Genomic DNA, 20,138 nt, shown 5'->3' with positions numbered 1-20,138 from the left:
ATATATACTATCATCATAATACAGTCATCACACAAGATAATCACATTGAATTATTTACATTATTTACTATCAGGGGTGTGGAGGGAGGGGGGGGGGGTATGGACATCAAGTAGTGGACATAGAGAGAGAGAGAGAGAGAGAGAGAGAGAGAGAGAGAGAGAGAGAGAGAGAGAGAGAGAGAGAGAGAGAGAGAGAGAGAGAGAGATCAGAAGGCATAAGAAAAAGAAAAAGTATCTGCATTTGATTGTTTACATTTGATTATTAGCAATCCGGGGAGGGTGTTAGTTTAGGGTTGTAGCTGCCTGGAGGTGAACTTTTATTGTGGTTTTGAAGGAGGATAGAGATGCCCTTTCTTTTATACCTGTTGGGAGCGCATTCCACATTGATGTGGCATAGAAAGAGAATGAGTTAAGACCTTTGTTAGTTGGGAATCTGGGTTTAACGTGGTTAGTGGAGCTCCCCCTGGTGTTGTGGTTATGGCGGTCATTTACGTTAAGGAAGTAGTTTGACATGTACTTCGGTATCAGGGAGGTGTAGTGGATTTTATAGACTAGGCTCAGTGCAAGTTGTTTAACTCTGTCCTCCACCTTGAGCCAGCCCACTTTAGAGAAGTGGGTAGGAGTGAGGTGGGATCTGGGGTGGAGGTCTAGAAGTAACCTGACTAGCTTGTTCTGGGATGTTTGGAGTTTAGATTTGAGGGTTTTGGAGGTGCTAGGGTACCAGGAGGTGCATGCGTAATGGAAAAAGGGTTGAACGAGAGTTCCCGCCAGAATCCTCAAGGTGCTTTTGTTGACCAGAGAGGAGATTCTGTAGAGAAATCTCGTTCGTTGGTTAACCTTTTTGATTACCTTGGTTGCCATTTTATCACAGGAAAGGTTAGCCTCTAGAATGGAATAGACCAGTTGATCTGCCGTTTCTTTTCTTTTCTTTTCTACTCTGCTCCCAACCCGGGGTGGACCGCTAGCCTGTCCATCGGATGGGGACATCTCTACGCTGCTGACCCGTCTCCACTCGGGATGGTTCCTGCTGGCCCCACTATGGACTGGACTTTCGCTGATGTGTTGGACTTTCACAATATTATGTCAGACCCACTCCACATCCATTGCTTTCGGTCTCCCCTAGAGGGGTGGGGGGGTTACCCACATATGCGGTCCTCTCCAAGGTTTCTCATAGTCATTCACATTGACGTCCCACTGGGGTGAGTTTTCCTTGCCCGTATGTGGGCTCTGTACCGAGGATGTCGTTGTGGCTTGTACAGCCCTTTGAGACACTTGTGATTTTATATAAATAAACATTGATTGATTGATTGATCTTGTGGGGTAGCACACCCCCTGAGTACGGTCTGCAAAGGCCATTACACTCTGTCAAGTGCACTGCATGGGTCGCCATCTCCAAACATGGACCAGTCTGGTTCACGGTCCAATGCCTTCTCCAAGTCCACAGAGCACATGTAGACTGGTTGGGCAAACTCCCATGCACCCTCAAGGACCCTGCCCAGAGTGCAGAGCCGGTCCACAGTTCCACCGCACCTACAAATGCTAATTCTATTAGGTATATTATACATGCTAGTGCTAGCTTGATGCACGTCTGAAGATGTGACGCCCTCATTTGCATACTGCTTTGCATAACGTCTCATTTCCCCGGCTAAAGTGACAGCGCGAGTTAGCGCGACGCGGCGTTTATTAGCGCGACGTGCCGATACGCGCGTTCAACGGAGACACGCTGGCCTCTCGCAGGTGTGACAGCATCACTTATCAAAAAGTGGGAATAAACGCGAGTGCCATCCGCTCGGCTGACTCCTCCATCAAGCGCCGCACGTTTGTCGCGTCCGACAAACGTCCCGTTTGAAAGCCGCCAAACGGGACGAGCCGCTACAAACCCTCTGGGAACCGGCGGCCCCCGGCGGATGTTTTTTTGTTATCAATTTGCTGCGGTAATGAAAGATCTTTTAAGTGTCAGTGAACGCCACACAAAGCAGCCGAGAGCTCAAATAGGGTGAGCATGATGTATGCTAGGTTAGCTTAAATGACCCCAAACTCCACATGGCCTAGCGGCTAAACACGTGATGACGTAGTCGCTAGCTAGCTCCGTCCGCGAGCACAACCGTCATGTCAGCCTTGCCAGGAAGTGATTGTGATGAAGCAGCTACGTGTTAGCCCCTCTGGCTAATTGGCGGGGTGGGCGGTGCCACTGAAGGCGGAGGAGAGTTTGCAAAGTCAAGGTCTTCTCCTTCCTTCTAATGACTCACGGAATTGATATTCTGGCCAGCAAACACACGCAAGCTAGTTAATCAACGTGTTAGCGCGCTACCTGCGACATGAACATGTGCTTTAGCAGCTCATTCCTGCACCTGAAGTACTGGACACAAGACCCTCTGGTGTAGACCACCTCTACCTGTCATTCCTGCACCTGAAGTACTGGACACAAGACCCTCTGGTGTAGACCACCTCTACCTGTCATTCCTGCACCTGAAGTACTGGACACAAGACCCTCTGGTGTAGACCACCTCTACCTGTCATTCCTGCACCTGAAGTACTGGACACAAGACCCTCTGGTGTAGACCACCTCTACATGTCATTCCTGCACCTGAAGTACTGGACACAAGACCCTCTGGTGTAGACCACTTCTACCTGTCATTCCTGCACCCGAAGTACTCCACACAAGACCCTCTGGTGTGGAGTACTTCTACTTCTACCTCTACTTCTACTTCTACTTCTACTTCTACCTCTACTTCTACTTCTACTTCTACTTCTACCTCTACTTCTACTTCTACTTCTACTTCTACCTCTACTTCTACTTCTACTTCTACTTCTACCTCTACTTCTACCTCTACTTCTACTTCTACTTCTACCTCTACCTCTACTTCTACTTCTACTTCTACTTCTACTTCTACCTCTACTTCTACTTCTACCTCTACTTCTACTTCTACTTCTACTTCTACTTCTACCTCTACTTCTACTTCTACTTCTACTTCTACTTCTACTTCTACCTCTACTTCTACTTCTACTTCTACTTCTACTTCTACTTCTACCTCTACTTCTACTTCTACTTCTACTTCTACCTCTACTTCTACTTCTACTTCTACTTCTACCTCTACTTCTACCTCTACTTCTACTTCTACTTCTACTTCTACTTCTACCTCTACTTCTACTTCTACTTCTACTTCTACCTCTACTTCTACTTCTACTTCTACTTCTACCTCTACTTCTACCTCTACTTCTACTTCTACTTCTGTCCTGACAAGCTAACACAATGTGACTTAAAAAAAGGTCACTTTAGCTCAGAGTTAGCATTAGCATAAGAATGTGGCAGCAAGTCGCTACCAAAGAACAGGAAATAAAACAAATAACTTGGTTTTGACCAAATGATTCTTGGTACCTGATAAGGTGTGAGTCTGTGGACTCCCAACAGTTACATTCTGATTCCCTGGGGCGACGATTCAATGCTAACTTAATTTTGATCCAGACCGGTTTTGGAAATCCAGCATTTGTCAAAATATTTAAAGTGACAGGTTTTTTTTCAAAACCAGGTCCTGTTCACACTGCACTTTGTACTGAAACTGATTCACATCTGAATCCTGATTCTTATTCATCCCAATTCTAAATGAATTCATCATTTTTTTAAATCGATTATAAAAATATGTTCATTTTTTTCAGTCAATTTTTTAAACACATCTGTGTGTATATATATATATATATATATATATATATATATATATATATATATATATATATATATATATATATATATATATATATATATATATATATATATATATATATATATATATATATACACATATACATATATATATATATATACACATATGTATATATACACATATATATATATATATATATATATATATATATATATATATATATATATATATATATATATATATATATATATACATACATCCATTTTCTACCGCTTGTCCCTGTTTATGTACTGTATTTATTTGTATAAATGTATATAAATGTGTATATATATATTTTATGTGTATATTAATGTCTATATGTATGTATATATACATATATGAATATATATGTATGTATATATCTACATGTGTGTATATACATATATGTATGTATAATGTATGTATGTGTGTATATATTTATATGCATATAAATACATGTGTATATATGTATGTGTGTATATATGTATATGTATGTATATACATGTATATACATAAATGCATGTATGTGTATGTATATATACAGTATATATGCGATGAGGTGGCGACTTGACCAGGGTGTACTCCACCTTCCACCCGTGTGCTGTTGGGATAGGCTCCAGCACACACACACACACATATATATATATATATATATATATATATATATATATATATATATATATATATATATATATATATATATATATATATATATATATATATATATATATATATATATATATATATATATATATACATATATATATATATACATACATATATATATATATATATATATATATATATATATATATATATATATATATATATATATATATATATATATATATATATATATATATATATATATATATATATATATATATATATATATATATATGTATACACGCGACCGTGTGCTTTACGAATCAGCGCTGATTGACAGGCAGCTCGGAACATCACAATATTTGATTCTTCTTCTTCTCTAATCTGCGCAGCTGAGCAGAAGTAACCGCGCGGAAAAATGTCCGATAAGTGATTGTTGCATGGCGGCGTGGGTGTTGTTGATGTCAGCTGGCTGGGAGGTCCATGCGTCACATTGCCTTCATTAGCACTTTTGTATTTATTTTTATTACACTTTTCTCTTGCTGTCCTGGCAATGTTTCACATCAGATTCTAAGTGTAGAGACAACGTGAACAACTTTGTACAAAAAAAACTCAAAAGTCAAACTATTCACCTTGACAGAGACAATTAGGTGTTTGCAGAGTGACACTGCCACCGAGTGGCCTTGTATAAGTACTGCTGGAATGAAATGGTCTTAATCAAAACAGCTCTCACGCAAAGAAAAAATTATTTGGTTCACTTTTGAGGCCAATTTTTCCAGAAAATTCCAAATTGTATGACTTTCATAATATTTGAAGTCCGAAGTAGCTAACAATAGTTGCTAACTTGGCGACGTATGTAGGGATGACTACCTTTCACATTTAGGAATTGCTACCATGTTTTGGTACTTTTTATGCGTTCATGTGGTCATAAATGTTAATTTGTCGGAATAATTTTTATTTTTTTTGACGTAATATTTAACAGTGAGGTTGATAATAATTAGCTATTATACTTTTTCTGTACAAAAAAACTCAAAAGTCAAACTATTCACCTAGACAGAGACAATTTGATGTTTTCCGAGTAACACTGCCACCTAGTGGCGTTTTATAAGTACTACTGGAAATAAATGGTCTTATTTAAAACAGCTCTCACGCAAGAAAAAAAATATTTGTTTCACTTTTGAGGCCAATTTTTTGCACAAAATTCCAAATTGTATGACTTTCTGTGTTGAAAGTCACTTTGTCGCAAAGGATGCTAGCTCAATTTCACGTAGCTATAAATGCTGCTTGTCGTTCTACGGCAAAATGTTTGAAGTCCGAAGTAGCTAACAGTAGTTGCTAACTTGGCAACGTATGTAGGGATGACTACCTTTCACATTTAGGAATTGCTACCCCTTTTATGCGTTCATGTGGTCATAAATGTTAATTTGTCGGAATAAAAACAATATTTGTTTGTGTAATATTTAACAGTGAGGTTGATAATAATTAGTTATTTTACTTTTTTGTACGAAAAACCTCAAAAGTCAAACTATTCACCTTGTCAGAGACAATTAGGTGTTTGCAGAGTGACATTGCCACCTAGTAGCCTTTTATAAGTACTGCTGGAATGAAATGGTCTTAGTAAAAACAGCTCTGAAGTAAGAAAAAATTATTTGTTTCACTTTTGAGGCCATTTTTTTCCAGAAAATTCCAAATTGTATGACTTTCGTTGTTGTCGCAAAGGATGCTAGCTAAATTTCATGTAGCTATAAATGCTGCTTGTCGTTCTACGGTAAAATATTTGAAGTCCGAAGTAGCTAACAGTAGTTGCTAACAGTAGTTGCTAACTTGGCAACGTATGTAGGGATGACTACCTTTCACATTAGGAATTGCTACCCTTTTTATGCGTTCATGTGGTCATAAATGTTAATTTGTCGGAATACAAACAATATTTTTTGACGTAATATTTAACAGTGAGCTTGATAATAATTAGTTTTTATACTTTTTTTGTACAAAAAAACAGTAAAAAAGTCCAACTATTCACCTTGACAGAGACAATTAGGTGTTTGCAGAGTGACACTGCCACCTAGTGGCCTTTTATAAGTACTACTGGAATGAAATGGTCTTAATAAAAACAGGTCTCACGCAAAAAAAATATATTTGTTTTACTTTTGAGGCCAATTTTTCCAAAAAATTCCAAATTGTATGACTTTCATAATATTTGAAGTCTGAAGTAGCTAACAGTAGTTGCTAACTTGGCAACGTATGTAGGGATGACTACCTTTCAGATTTATGAATTGGTACCATGTTTTGGTACTTTTTATGCGTTCATGTGGTCATAAATGTTATTTTGTCTGAATAATTTTTATTTTTTTTGACGTAATATTTAACAGTGAGCTTGATAATAATTAGTTATTATACTTTTTCTGTACAAAAAAACTCAAAAGTAAACCTATTCACCTTGACAGAGACAATTTGATGTTTGCAGAATAACACTGCCACCAAGTGGTGTTTTATAAGTACTACTGGAAATAAATGGTCTTATTTAAAACAGCTCTCACGCAAGAAAAAAAACATTTGTTTCACTTTTGAGGCCAATTTTTCCAGAAAATTCCAAATTGTATGACTTTTGTTGTCGAAGGTCACTTTGTCGCGAAGGATGCTAGCTAAATTTCACGTAGCTATAAATGCTGATTGTCGTTCTACAGCTAAATATTTGAAGTCCGAAGTAGCTAACAGTAGTTGCTAACTTGGCAACGTATGTAGGGATGACTACCTTTCACATTTAGGAATTGCTACCCTTTTTATGCGTTCATGTGGTCATAAATGTTAATTTGTCGGAATAAAAACAATATTTTTTAGTGTAATATTTAATAGTGAGCTTGATAATAATTAGTTATTATACTTTTTTTGTACAAAAAAACAGTAAAAAAGTCAAACTATTCACCTGACAGAGACAATTAGGTGTTTGCACAGTGACACTGCCACCTAGTGGCCTTTTATAAGTACTACTGGAATGAAATGGTCTTAATCAAAACAGCTCTCATGCAAAAATAAAATGATTAGTTTCCCTTTTGAGGCCAATTTTTACCAGAGAATTCCAAATTGTCACGAAGGATGCTAGCTAAATTTCATGTAGATATAAATGCTGATTGTCGTTCTACGGCTAAATATTTGAAGTCCGAAGTAGCTAACAGTGGTTGCTAACTTGGCAACGTATGTAGGGATGACTACCTTTCACATTTAGGAATTGCTACCCTTTTTATGCGTTCATGTGGTCATAAATGTTAATTTGTCGGAATAAAAAAATTTTTTTTTTACGTAATAATTAACAATGAGCTTGATAATAATTAATTATTACACTTTTTTTGTACAGAAAAACAGTAAAAAAGTCAAACTATTCACCTTGACAGAGACAGTTAGGTGTTTGCAGAGTGACACTGCCACCTAGTGGCCTTTTATAAGTACTACTGGAATTAAATGGTCTTAATTAAAAACAGGTCTCACGCAAAAAAAATATATTTGTTTTACTTTTGAGGCCAATTTTTCCAGAAAATTCCAAATTGTATGACTTTCGTTGTTGTCGCGAAGGATGCTAGCTAAATTTCACGTAGCTATAAATACTGCTTGTCGTTCTACGGCAAAATATTTGAAGTCCGAAGTAGCTAACAGTAGTTGCTAACTTAGCAACGTATGTAGGGATGACTACCTTTCACATTTAGGAATTGCTACCCTTTTTATGCGTTCATGTGGTCATAAATGTTAATTTGTCGGAATAAAAACAATGTTTTTTTGTGTAATATTTAACAGTGAGCTTGATAATAATTAGTTGTTATACTTTTTTTTGTACAAAAAAACAGTAAAAAAGTCAAACTATTCACCTTGACAGAGACAATTAGGTGTTTGCAGAGTGACACTGCCACCTAGTGGCCTTTTATAAGTACTACTGGAATGAAATGGTCTTAATCAAAACAGCTCTCATGCAAAAATAAAATGATTAGTTTCCCTTTTGAGGCCAATTTTTACCAGAGAATTGCAAATTGTCACGAAGGATGCTAGCTAAATTTCACGTAGCTATAAATGCTGATTGTCGGTCTACGGCTAAATATTTGAAGTCCGAAGTAGCTAACAGTAGTTGCTAACTTGGCAACGTATGTAGGGATGACTACCTTTCACATTTAGGAATTGCTACCCTTTCTATGCGTTCATGTGGTCATAGATGTTGATTTGTCGGAATAAAATCAATATTTTTTTGTGTAATATTTAACAGTGAGCTTGGTAATAATTTGTTGTTATACTTTTTTTGTACAGAAAAACAGTAAAAAAGTCAAACTGTTCACCTTGACAGAGACAATTAGGTGTTTGCAGAGTGACACTGCCACCTAGTGGCCTTTTATAAGTACTGCTGGAATGAAATGGTCTTAGTAAAAACAGCTCTCAAGTAAAAAAAAATTATTTGTTTCACTTTTGAGGCCATTTTTTTCCAGAAAATTCCAAATTGTATGACTTTCGGTGTCCAAAGAGAAATTGCTACCCTGTTTTGGTACTTTTTATGTGTTCATGTTCATTATTTTGTCAGAATAAAACATGTATTATATGATGTAATATTTAACAGCGAGCTTGATAATAATTAGTTATTATACATTTTCGCACACTTCTGGGTATCCTTCTGGCTAATGCTAACGCAAACGAGAGCGAGACGTTTGTTTCCAAAGAACAGAAACGTGTTGCCAGTGGTTTGGTTTTGTGGCAACAGGCGTGGACTAAATGACTGCGCGCTGCAAAGTCTGCTTGACAACAAAACTTATTCCGGCATTTTAAAAGAGAAGCATCCAGCCAAGTGTGTGAAATGCTACTCTTTACGAGGCAAACAAGAATTATACCAAAAAAATAACCCTCTCTCAATGCTACATATTTTATTGACGCAAGTATTTTCTTTAAGACAAAAGTTTTTCCTTCCACTGGAAGATCTGTATTGAATATTTATATTTGATTAGAACAATGCGTATTGTTCAATATACAAGCAAAAACATCACAGTAGGAAATATGTCTAAATTAGCATGAATAACTGAATTGAAAATGAGTTTATAGAAAATCCATTCGAGTAGTAACGCTATGGATGGCTAAGGTTAATGTTTTAGAGAGGTCATCCACAAACTGGGGTCATATTTCAGACGGTTAAAATTTTTATTCCCCGTCATATGGTGGTCTGCTTCTGGCAATCCAAAGTTGTTTGCCAAAAACTTAATTAGCATTAGCATGTCATCTAATGCTAACGAGGCTAGCTTGATTACATTACGATAGCACGTGCAAATATGCATGAAAACACTCCTACAGACATCACACATGGGACACTTTAGTGAGTAAGAATAGTTTTAGTTATAATGTAAAACTTACACACGTTGCTTGGCGTGATGAATGAAGAATCTATTCGAGTAGAAACGCTATGGATGGCTAAGGTTAATGTTTTAGAGGGGTCATCCACAAACTGGGGTCATATTCCAGGCGGTTAAAAATGTTATTCCCCGTCATATGGTGGTCAGCTTCCTGCGATCCAAAGTTGTTTGCCAAAAACTTAAATAGCATTAGCATGTCAGCTAATGCTAATGAGGCTAGCTTGATTACATTATGATATTACATACAAATATGCATGAAAACACTCCTACAGACATCACACATGGGACACTTTAGTGAGTAAGAATAGTTTTAGTTATATTGTAAAACTTACACACGTTGCTCGGCGTGATGAATGAAGAATCCGTTCGAGTAGAAACGCTATGGATGGCTAAGGTTAATGTTTTAGAGATGTTATCCACAAACTGGGGTCATATTTCAGACGGTTAAAATTTTTATTCCCCGTCATATGGTGGTCAGTTTCTGACGATCAAAAGTTGTTTGCCAAAAACTTAATTAGTATTAGCATGTCAGCTAAAGCTAACGAGGCTAGCTTGATTACATTACGATAGCACGTGCAAATATGCATGAAAACACTCCTACAGACATCACACATGGGACACTTTAGTAAGTAAGAATAGTTTTAGTTATATTGTAAAACTTACACAATTTGCTTGAAGAATCCATTTGAGTAGAAACGCTACGGATGGCTAAGGTTAATGTTTTAGAGGGGTCATCCACAAACTGGGGTCATATTTCAGACGGTTAAAAATGTTATTCCCCGTCATATGGTGGTCAGCTTCTGGCGATCAAAAGTTGTTTGCCAAATACTTAATTATCATTAGCATGTCAGCTAAAGCTAACGAGGCTACCTTGATTACATTACAATAGCACGTGCAAATATGCATGAAAACACTCCTACAGACATCACACATGGGACACTTTAGTAAGTAAGAATAGTTTTAGTTATATTGTAAAACTTACACACGTTGCTTGGCGTGATGAATGAAGAATCCATTCGAGTAGAAATGCTATGGATGGCTAAGGTTAATGTTTTAGAGATGTTATCCACAAACTGGGGTCATATTTCAGACAGTTAAAAATGTTATTCCCCGTCATATGGTGGTCTGCTTCTGGCGATCCAAAGTTGTTTGCCAAAAACTTAATAAGCATTAGCATGTCAGCTAATGCTAGCGAGGCTAGCTTGATTAAATTACGATATTACGTACAAATATGCATGAAAACACTCCTAAGGACATCACACATGGGACACTTTAGTAAGTAAGAATAGTTTTAGTTATATTGTAAAACTTACAAACGTTGCTTGAAGAATCCATTCGAGTAGAAACGCTATGGATGGCTAAGGTTAATGTTTTAGAAAGGTTATCCACAAACTGGGGTCCTATTTCAGATGGTTAAATTTTTATTCCCCATCATATGGTGGTCAGCTTCTGGCGATCCAAAGTTGTTTGCCAAAAACTTAATTAGCATTAGCATGTCAGCTAAAGCTTACGAGGCTAGCTTGATTACATTATGATATTACGTACAAATATGCATGAAAACACTCCTACAGACATCACACATGGGACACTTTAGTGAGTAAGAATAGTTTTAGTTATATTGTAAAACTTACACACGTTGCTTGGCGTGATGAATGAAGAATCCATTCGAGTAGAAACGCTATGGATGGCTAAGGTTAATGTTTTAGAGATGTTATCCACAAACTGGGGTCATATTTCAGACAGTTAAAAATGTTATTCCCCGTCATGTGGTGGTCTGCTTCTGGCGATCCAAAGTTGTTTGCCAAAAACTTAATAAGCATTAGCATGTCAGCTAATGCTAGCGAGGCTAGCTTGATTAAATTACGATATTACGTACAAATATGCATGAAAACACTCCTAAGGACATCACACATGGGACACTTTAGTAAGTAAGAATAGTTTTAGTTATATTGTAAAACTTACAAACGTTGCTTGAAGAATCCATTCGAGTAGAAACGCTATGGATGGCTAAGGTTAATGTTTTAGAGAGGTTATCCACAAACTGGGGTCCTATTTCAGATGGTTAAATTTATATTCCCCATCATATGGTGGTCAGCTTCTGGCGATCCAAAGTTGTTTGCCAAAAACTTAATTAGCATTAGCATGTCAGCTAATGCTAGCGAGGCTAGCTTGATTACATTACGATATTACGTACAAATATGCATGAAAACACTCCTACAGACATCACACATGGGACACTTTAGTAAGTAAGAATAGTTTTAGTTATATTGTAAAACTTACAAACGTTGCTTGGCGTGATGAATGAAGAATCCATTCGAGTAGAAACGCTATGGATGGCTAAGGTTAATGTTTTAGAGATGTTATCCACAAACTGGGGTCATATTTCAGACGGTTAAAAATGTTATTCACCGTCATATGGTGGTCAGCTTCTGACGATCAAAAGTTGTTTGCCAAAAACGTAATTAGCATTAGCATGTCAGCTAAAGCTAACGAGGCTAGCTCGATTACATTACAATAGCACGTACAAATATGCATGACAACACTCCTACAGACATCACACATGGGACACTTTAGTGAGTAAGAATAGTTTTAGTTATATTGTAAAACTTACACACGTTGCTTGGCGTGATGGATGAAGAATCCATTCGAGTAGAAACGCTATGGATGGCTAAGGTTAATGTTTTAGAGAGTTTATCCACAAACTAGGGTCATATTTCAGACGGTTAAAAATGTTATTCCCCGTCATATGGTGGTCAGCTTCTGGCGATCACAAATTGTTTGCCAAAAACTTAATAAGCATTAGCATGTCAGCTAAAGCTAACGAGGCTGGTTGATTACATTACAATAGCAAGTACAAATATGCATGAAAACACTCCTACAGACATCACACATGGGACACTTTAGTAAGTAAGAATGGTTTTAGTTATATTGTAAAACTTACAAACGTTGCTCGGCGTGATGAATGAAGAATCCATTCGAGTAGAAACGCTATGGATGGCTAAGGTTAATGTTTTAGAGGGGTCATCCACAAACTGGGGTCATATTTCAGATGGTTAAAAATGTTATTCCCCATCATATGGTGGTCAGCTTCTGGTGATCAAAAATTGTTTGCCAAAAACTTAATAAGCATTAGCATGTCAGCTAAAGCTAACGAGGCTAGCTTGATTACATTACAATAGCATGTAAAAATATGCATGAAAATACTCCTAACAACATCACACATGGGACACTTTAGTGAGTAAGAATAGTTTTAGTTATATTGTAAAACTTACAAACGTTGCTTGGCGTGATGAATGAAGAATCCATTTGAGTAGAAACCCTATGGATGGCTAAGGTTAATGTTTTAGAGGGGTCATCCACAAACTGGGATCATATTTCAGACGGTTAAAAATGTTATTCCCCGTCATATGGTGGTCAGCTTCTGGCGATCCAAAGTTGTTTGCCAAAAACTTAATAAGCATTAGCATGTCAGCTAAAGCTAACGAGGCTGGTTTGATTACATTACAATAGCAGGTACAAATATGCATGAAAACACTCCTACAGACATCACACATGGGACACTTTAGTAAGTAAGAATGGTTTTAGTTATATTGTAAAACTTACAAACGTTGCTTTGCGTGATGAATGAAGAATCCATTCGAGTAGAAACGCTATGGATGGCTAAGGTTAATGTTTTAGAGATGTTATCCACAAACTGGGGTCATATTTCAGACGGTTAACATTTTTATTCCCCGTCATATGGTGGTCAGCTTCTGGCGATCCAAAGTTGTTTGCCAAAAACTTAATTAGTATTAGCATGTCAGCTAAAGCTAACGAGGCTAGCTTGATTACATTACAATAGCATGTACAAATATGCATGAAAACACTCCTACAGACATCACACATGGGACACTTCATTAAGTAAGAATAGTTTTAGTTATATTGTAAAACTTACACACGTTGCTTGAAGAATCCATTTGAGTAGAAACGCTATGGATGGCCAAGGTTAATGTTTTAGAGATGTTATCCACAAACTGGGGTCATATTTCAGACGGTTAATATTGTTATTCCCCGTCATGTGGTGGTCTGCTTCTGGCGATCCAAAGTTTTTTGCCAAAAACTTAATTAGCATTAGCAGGTCAGCTAAAGCTAACGAGGCTAGCTTGATTGCATTACGATAGCACGTGCAAATATTCATGAAAACACTCCTACAGACATCACACATGGGACACTTTAGTACGTAAGAATAGTTTTAGTTATATTGTAAAACTTACACACGTTGCTTGGCGTGATGAATGAAGAATCCATTCGAGTAGAAACGCTATGGATGGCTAAGGTTAATGTTTTAGAGGGGTCATCCACAAACTGGGGTCATATTTCAGACGGTTAGAAATGTTATCGGAATATTGGCCGTCATGGTGGTCAGCTTCTGGCGATCAAAACTTGTTTCCCAAAAACTTAATTAGCATTAGCATGTCAGCTAAAGCTAACGAGGCTGGCTTGATTACATTACGATAGCATGTACAAATATGCATGAAAACACTCCTACAGACATCACACATGGGACACTTTAGTAAGTAAGAATAGTTTTAGTTATATTGTAAAACTTACAAACGTTGCTTGGCGTGATGAATGAAGAATCCATTCGAGTAGAAACGCTATGGATGGCTAAGGTTAATGTTTTAGAGAGGTCATCCACAAACTGGGGTCATATTTCAGACGGTTAAAAATGTTATTACCCGTCATATGGTGGTCAGCTTCTGGCGATCCAAAGTTGTTTGCCAAAAACTTAATTAGCATTAGCTGACATGCTAATGCTATGGATGGCAAAGGTTAATGTTTTAAAGAGGTCATCCACAAACTGGGGTCATATTTCCGACGGTTAGAAATGTTATCGGAATATTCCCCGTCATATGGTGGTCAGCTTCTGGCGATCAAAAGTTGTTTGCCAAAAAACGTAATAATAAGAAGGAACAAATGTGCTAAATATTGTGCTAAAATGAAGTGTTGCTGGTGTTTAAAGGACATTGGGAGTGTTTATGGGTTAAAGTAGCCATGTTTGTGGCCATATGGCGTCACCCCGCGGGCACGCCGCGACCGCAGCCTTCCACCAAACGTCGGCGAACACTCACGCCGCCAAATGTGTGCGCCCTAAATGATTGATGCGCCGCAATATGTGTAAGTGAGGTCTGAGACGGCCCCGGGAAACAAACACCACTTCATGCTGAGGATGAAATATTCACGGCAGATCTGTAAAATAAATAAGTAGCAGGAGCAGTATACATATTTACAGCAGACATGGCGTGATATTGGAAAATAAATGAGAGATACTCGGAAAACGATGTACAATGAGGCAAAAAGTGCTCAGGGAGATTCTGCCGCAATTATTCATGAGCGGGATGAATCTTTAATGGCGGCCAGCTTCAAGTATTTATCTGAGAGGAATGCGAGGAGATGGGCGTCGGCGATTAAAGCCTCCTCGTCTCCCGTAACCACGCCGACCACACACACACACACACACACACACACACACACACACACACACACACACACACACACACACACACACACACACACACACAAAGAAAACATTTCTACTCAATATTTTATTTCTGAGTCTAATCGACATTAATCAGCTGGTCGTTAGCTTCAAAGCGGCAGAAAGTCAACAATTACAATGTTTAAGACACTTTTCTAACTGTTGTTTTTGTGAAGATGTCTGCTATGTTAGAACACATAGCAGACATCTTCACAAAAACAACATTTAGAACACATAGCAGACATCTTCACAAAAACAACAGTTAGAACACATAGCAGACATCTTCACAAAAACAACATTTAGAACACATAGCAGACATCTTCACAAAAACAACATTTAGAACACATAGCAGACATCTTCACAAAAACAACATTTAGAACACATAGCAGACATCTTCACAAAAACAACATTTAGAACACATAGCAGACATCTTCACAAAAACAACAGTTAGAACACATAGCAGACATCTTCACAAAAACAACATTTAGAACACATAGCAGACATCTTCACAAAAACAACATTTAGAACACATAGCAGACATCTTCACAAAAACAACAGTTAGAACACATAGCAGACATCTTCACAAAAACAACAGTTAGAACACATAGCAGACATCTTCACAAAAACAACAGTTGGAACACATAACAACCCTCTTCCTGTTCTAACTGTTGTTTTTGTGAAGATGTCTGCTATGTGTTCCAACTGTTGTTTTTGTGAAGATGTCTGCTATGTGTTCTAACTGTTGTTTTTGTGAAGATGTCTGCTATGTGTTCTAAATGTTGTTTTTGTGAAGATGTCTGCTATGTGTTCTAACTGTTGTTTTTGTGAAGATGTCTGCTATGTGTTCCAACTGTTGTTTTTGTGAAGATGTCTGCTATGTGTTCTAACTGTTGTTTTTGTGAAGATGTCTGCTATGTGTTCCAACTGTTGTTTTTGTGAAGATGTCTGCTATGTGTTCTAACTGTTGTTTTTGTGAAGATGTCTGCTATGTGTTCTAACTGTTGTTTTTGTGAAGATGTCTGCCATGTGTTCTAACTGTTGTTTTTGTGAAGATGTCTGCTATGTGTTCTAAATGTTGTTTTTGTGAAGATGTCTGCTATGTGTTCTAAATGTTGTTTTTGTGAAGATGTCTGTTATGTGTTCTAAATGTTGTTTTTGTGAAGATGTCTGCTATGTGTTCTAACTGTTGTTTTTGTGAAGATGTCTGCTATGTGTTCTAACTGTTGTTTTTGTGAAGATGTCTGCTATGTGTTCTAAATGTTGTTTTTGTGAAGATGTCTGCTATGTGTTCTAACTGTTGTTTTTGTGAAGATGTCTGCTATGTGTTCTAAATGTTGTTTTTGTGAAGATGTCTGCTATGTGTTCTAAATGTTGTTTTTGTGAAGATGTCTGCTATGTGTTCTAACTGTTGTTTTTGTGAAGATGTCTGCTATGTGTTCCAACTGTTGTTTTTGTGAAGATGTCTGCTATGTGTTCTAAATGTTGTTTTTGTGAAGATGTCTGCTATGTGTTCCAACTGTTGTTTTTGTGAAGATGTCTGCTATGTGTTCTAACTGTTGTTTTTGTGAAGATGTCTGCTATGTGTTCTAAATGTTGTTTTTGTGAAGATGTCTGCTATGTGTTCTAAATGTTGTTTTTGTGAAGATGTCTGTTATGTGTTCTAAATGTTGTTTTTGTGAAGATGTCTGCTATGTGTTCTAACTGTTGTTTTTGTGAAGATGTCTGCTATGTGTTCTAACTGTTGTTTTTGTGAAGATGTCTGCTATGTGTTCTAAATGTTGTTTTTGTGAAGATGTCTGCTATGTGTTCTAACTGTTGTTTTTGTGAAGATGTCTGCTATGTGTTCTAAATGTTGTTTTTGTGAAGATGTCTGCTATGTGTTCTCACTGTTGTTTTTGTGAAGATGTCTGCTATGTGTTCTCACTGTTGTTTTTGTGAAGATGTCTGCTATGTGTTCTAAATGTTGTTTTTGTGAAGATGTCTGCTATGTGTTCTAAATGTTGTTTTTGTGAAGATGTCTGCTATGTGTTCTAACTGTTGTTTTTGTGAAGATGTCTGCTATGTGTTCTAAATGTTGTTTTTGTGAAGATGTCTGCTATGTGTTCTAAATGTTGTTTTTGTGAAGATGTCTGCTATGTGTTCTAACTGTTGTTTTTGTGAAGATGTCTGCTATGTGTTCTAAATGTTGTTTTTGTGAAGATGTCTGCTATGTGTTCTAAATGTTGTTTTTGTGAAGATGTCTGCTATGTGTTCTAACTGTTGTTTTTGTGAAGATGTCTGCTATGTGTTCTAACTGTTGTTTTTGTGAAGATGTCTGCTATGTGTTCTAACTGTTGTTTTTGTGAAGATGTCTGCTATGTGTTCTAACTGTTGTTTTTGTGAAGATGTCTGCTATGTGTTCTAAATGTTGTTTTTGTGAAGATGTCTGCTATGTGTTCTAAATGTTGTTTTTGTGAAGATGTCTGCTATGTGTTCTCACTGTTGTTTTTGTGAAGATGTCTGCTATGTGTTCTCACTGTTGTTTTTGTGAAGATGTCTGCTATGTGTTCTAACTGTTGTTTTTGTGAAGATGTCTGCTATGTGTTCTCACTGTTGTTTTTGTGAAGATGTCTGCTATGTGTTCTAACTGTTGTTTTTGTGAAGATGTCTGCTATGTGTTCTAACTGTTGTTTTTGTGAAGATGTCTGCTATGTGTTCTAACTGTTGTTTTTGTGAAGATGTCTGCTATGTGTTCTAAATGTTGTTTTTGTTAAGATGTCTGTTATGTGTTCTAAATGTTGTTTTTGTGAAGATGTCTGCTATGTGTTCCAACTGTTGTTTTTGTGAAGATGTCTGCTATGTGTTCCAACTGTTGTTTTTGTGAAGATGTCTGCTATGTGTTCCAACTGTTATTTTTGTGAAGATGTCTGCTATGTGTTCTAACTGTTGTTTTTGTGAAGATGTCTGCTATGTGTTCTAACTGTTGTTTTTGTGAAGATGTCTGCTATGTGTTCTAACTGTTGTTTTTGTGAAGATGTCTGCTATGTGTTCTAACTGTTGTCTTTGTGAAGATGTCTGCTATGTGTTCTAACTGTTGTTTTTGTGAAGATGTCTGCTATGTGTTCTAACTGTTGTTTTTGTGAAGATGTCTGCTATGTGTTCCAACTGTTGTTTTTGTGAAGATGTCTGCTATGTGTTCTAACTGTTGTTTTTGTGAAGATGTCTGCTATGTGTTCTAAATGTTGTTTTTGTGAAGATGTCTGCTATGTGTTCTAAATGTTGTTTTTGTGAAGATGTCTGTTATGTGTTCTAAATGTTGTTTTTGTGAAGATGTCTGCTATGTGTTCTAACTGTTGTTTTTGTGAAGATGTCTGCTATGTGTTCTAACTGTTGTTTTTGTGAAGATGTCTGCTATGTGTTCTAAATGTTGTTTTTGTGAAGATGTCTGCTATGTGTTCTAACTGTTGTTTTTGTGAAGATGTCTGCTATGTGTTCTAACTGTTGTTTTTGTGAAGATGTCTGCTATGTGTTCTAACTGTTGTTTTTGTGAAGATGTCTGCTATGTGTTCTAACTGTTGTTTTTGTGAAGATGTCTGCTATGTGTTCTAAATGTTGTTTTTGTGAAGATGTCTGCTATGTGTTCTAAATGTTGTTTTTGTGAAGATGTCTGCTATGTGTTCTAAATGTTGTTTTTGTGAAGATGTCTGCTATGTGTTCTAAATGTTGTTTTTGTGAAGATGTCTGCTATGTGTTCTCACTGTTGTTTTTGTGAAGATGTCTGCTATGTGTTCTCACTGTTGTTTTTGTGAAGATGTCTGCTATGTGTTCTAAATGTTGTTTTTGTGAAGATGTCTGCTATGTGTTCTAAATGTTGTTTTTGTGAAGATGTCTGCTATGTGTTCTAACTGTTGTTTTTGTGAAGATGTCTGCTATGTGTTCTAAATGTTGTTTTTGTGAAGATGTCTGCTATGTGTTCTAAATGTTGTTTTTGTGAAGATGTCTGCTATGTGTTCTAAATGTTGTTTTTGTGAAGATGTCTGCTATGTGTTCTAAATGTTGTTTTTGTGAAGATGTCTGCTATGTGTTCTCACTGTTGTTTTTGTGAAGATGTCTGCTATGTGTTCTCACTGTTGTTTTTGTGAAGATGTCTGCTATGTGTTCTAACTGTTGTTTTTGTGAATATGTCTGCAATGTGTTCTAACTGTTGTTTTTGTGAAGATGTCTGCTATGTGTTCTAACTGTTGTTTTTGTGAAGATGTCTGCTATGTGTTCTCACTGTTGTTTTTGTGAAGATGTCTGCTATGTGTTCTAACTGTTGTTTTTGTGAAGATGTCTGCTATGTGTTCTAACTGTTGTTTTTGTGAAGATGTCTGCTATGTGTTCCAACTGTTGTTTTTGTGAAGATGTCTGCTATGTGTTCTAACTGTTGTTTTTGTGAAGATGTCTGCTATGTGTTCTAAATGTTGTTTTTGTGAAGATGTCTGCTATGTGTTCTAAATGTTGTTTTTGTTAAGATGTCTGTTATGTGTTCTAAATGTTGTTTTTGTGAAGATGTCTGCTATGTGTTCCAACTGTTGTTTTTGTGAAGATGTCTGCTATGTGTTCCAACTGTTGTTTTTGTGAAGATGTCTGCTATGTGTTCTAACTGTTGTTTTTGTGAAGATGTCTGCTATGTGTTCTAACTGTTGTTTTTGTGAAGATGTCTGCTATGTGTTCTAAATGTTGTTTTTGTTAAGATGTCTGTTATGTGTTCTAAATGTTGTTTTTGTGAAGATGTCTGCTATGTGTTCCAACTGTTGTTTTTGTGAAGATGTCTGCTATGTGTTCCAACTGTTGTTTTTGTGAAGATGTCTGCTATGTGTTCCAACTGTTATTTTTGTGAAGATGTCTGCTATGTGTTCTAACTGTTGTTTTTGTGAAGATGTCTGCTATGTGTTCTAACTGTTGTTTTTGTGAAGATGTCTGCTATGTGTTCTAACTGTTG

This window comes from Entelurus aequoreus, linkage group LG27 (assembly GCF_033978785.1).
Source record: "Entelurus aequoreus isolate RoL-2023_Sb linkage group LG27, RoL_Eaeq_v1.1, whole genome shotgun sequence".
Lineage (NCBI taxonomy): Eukaryota > Metazoa > Chordata > Actinopteri > Syngnathiformes > Syngnathidae > Entelurus > Entelurus aequoreus.
The sequence above is the reverse complement of the archived record's forward strand: the minus strand, read 5'-3'. Positions refer to the sequence as shown.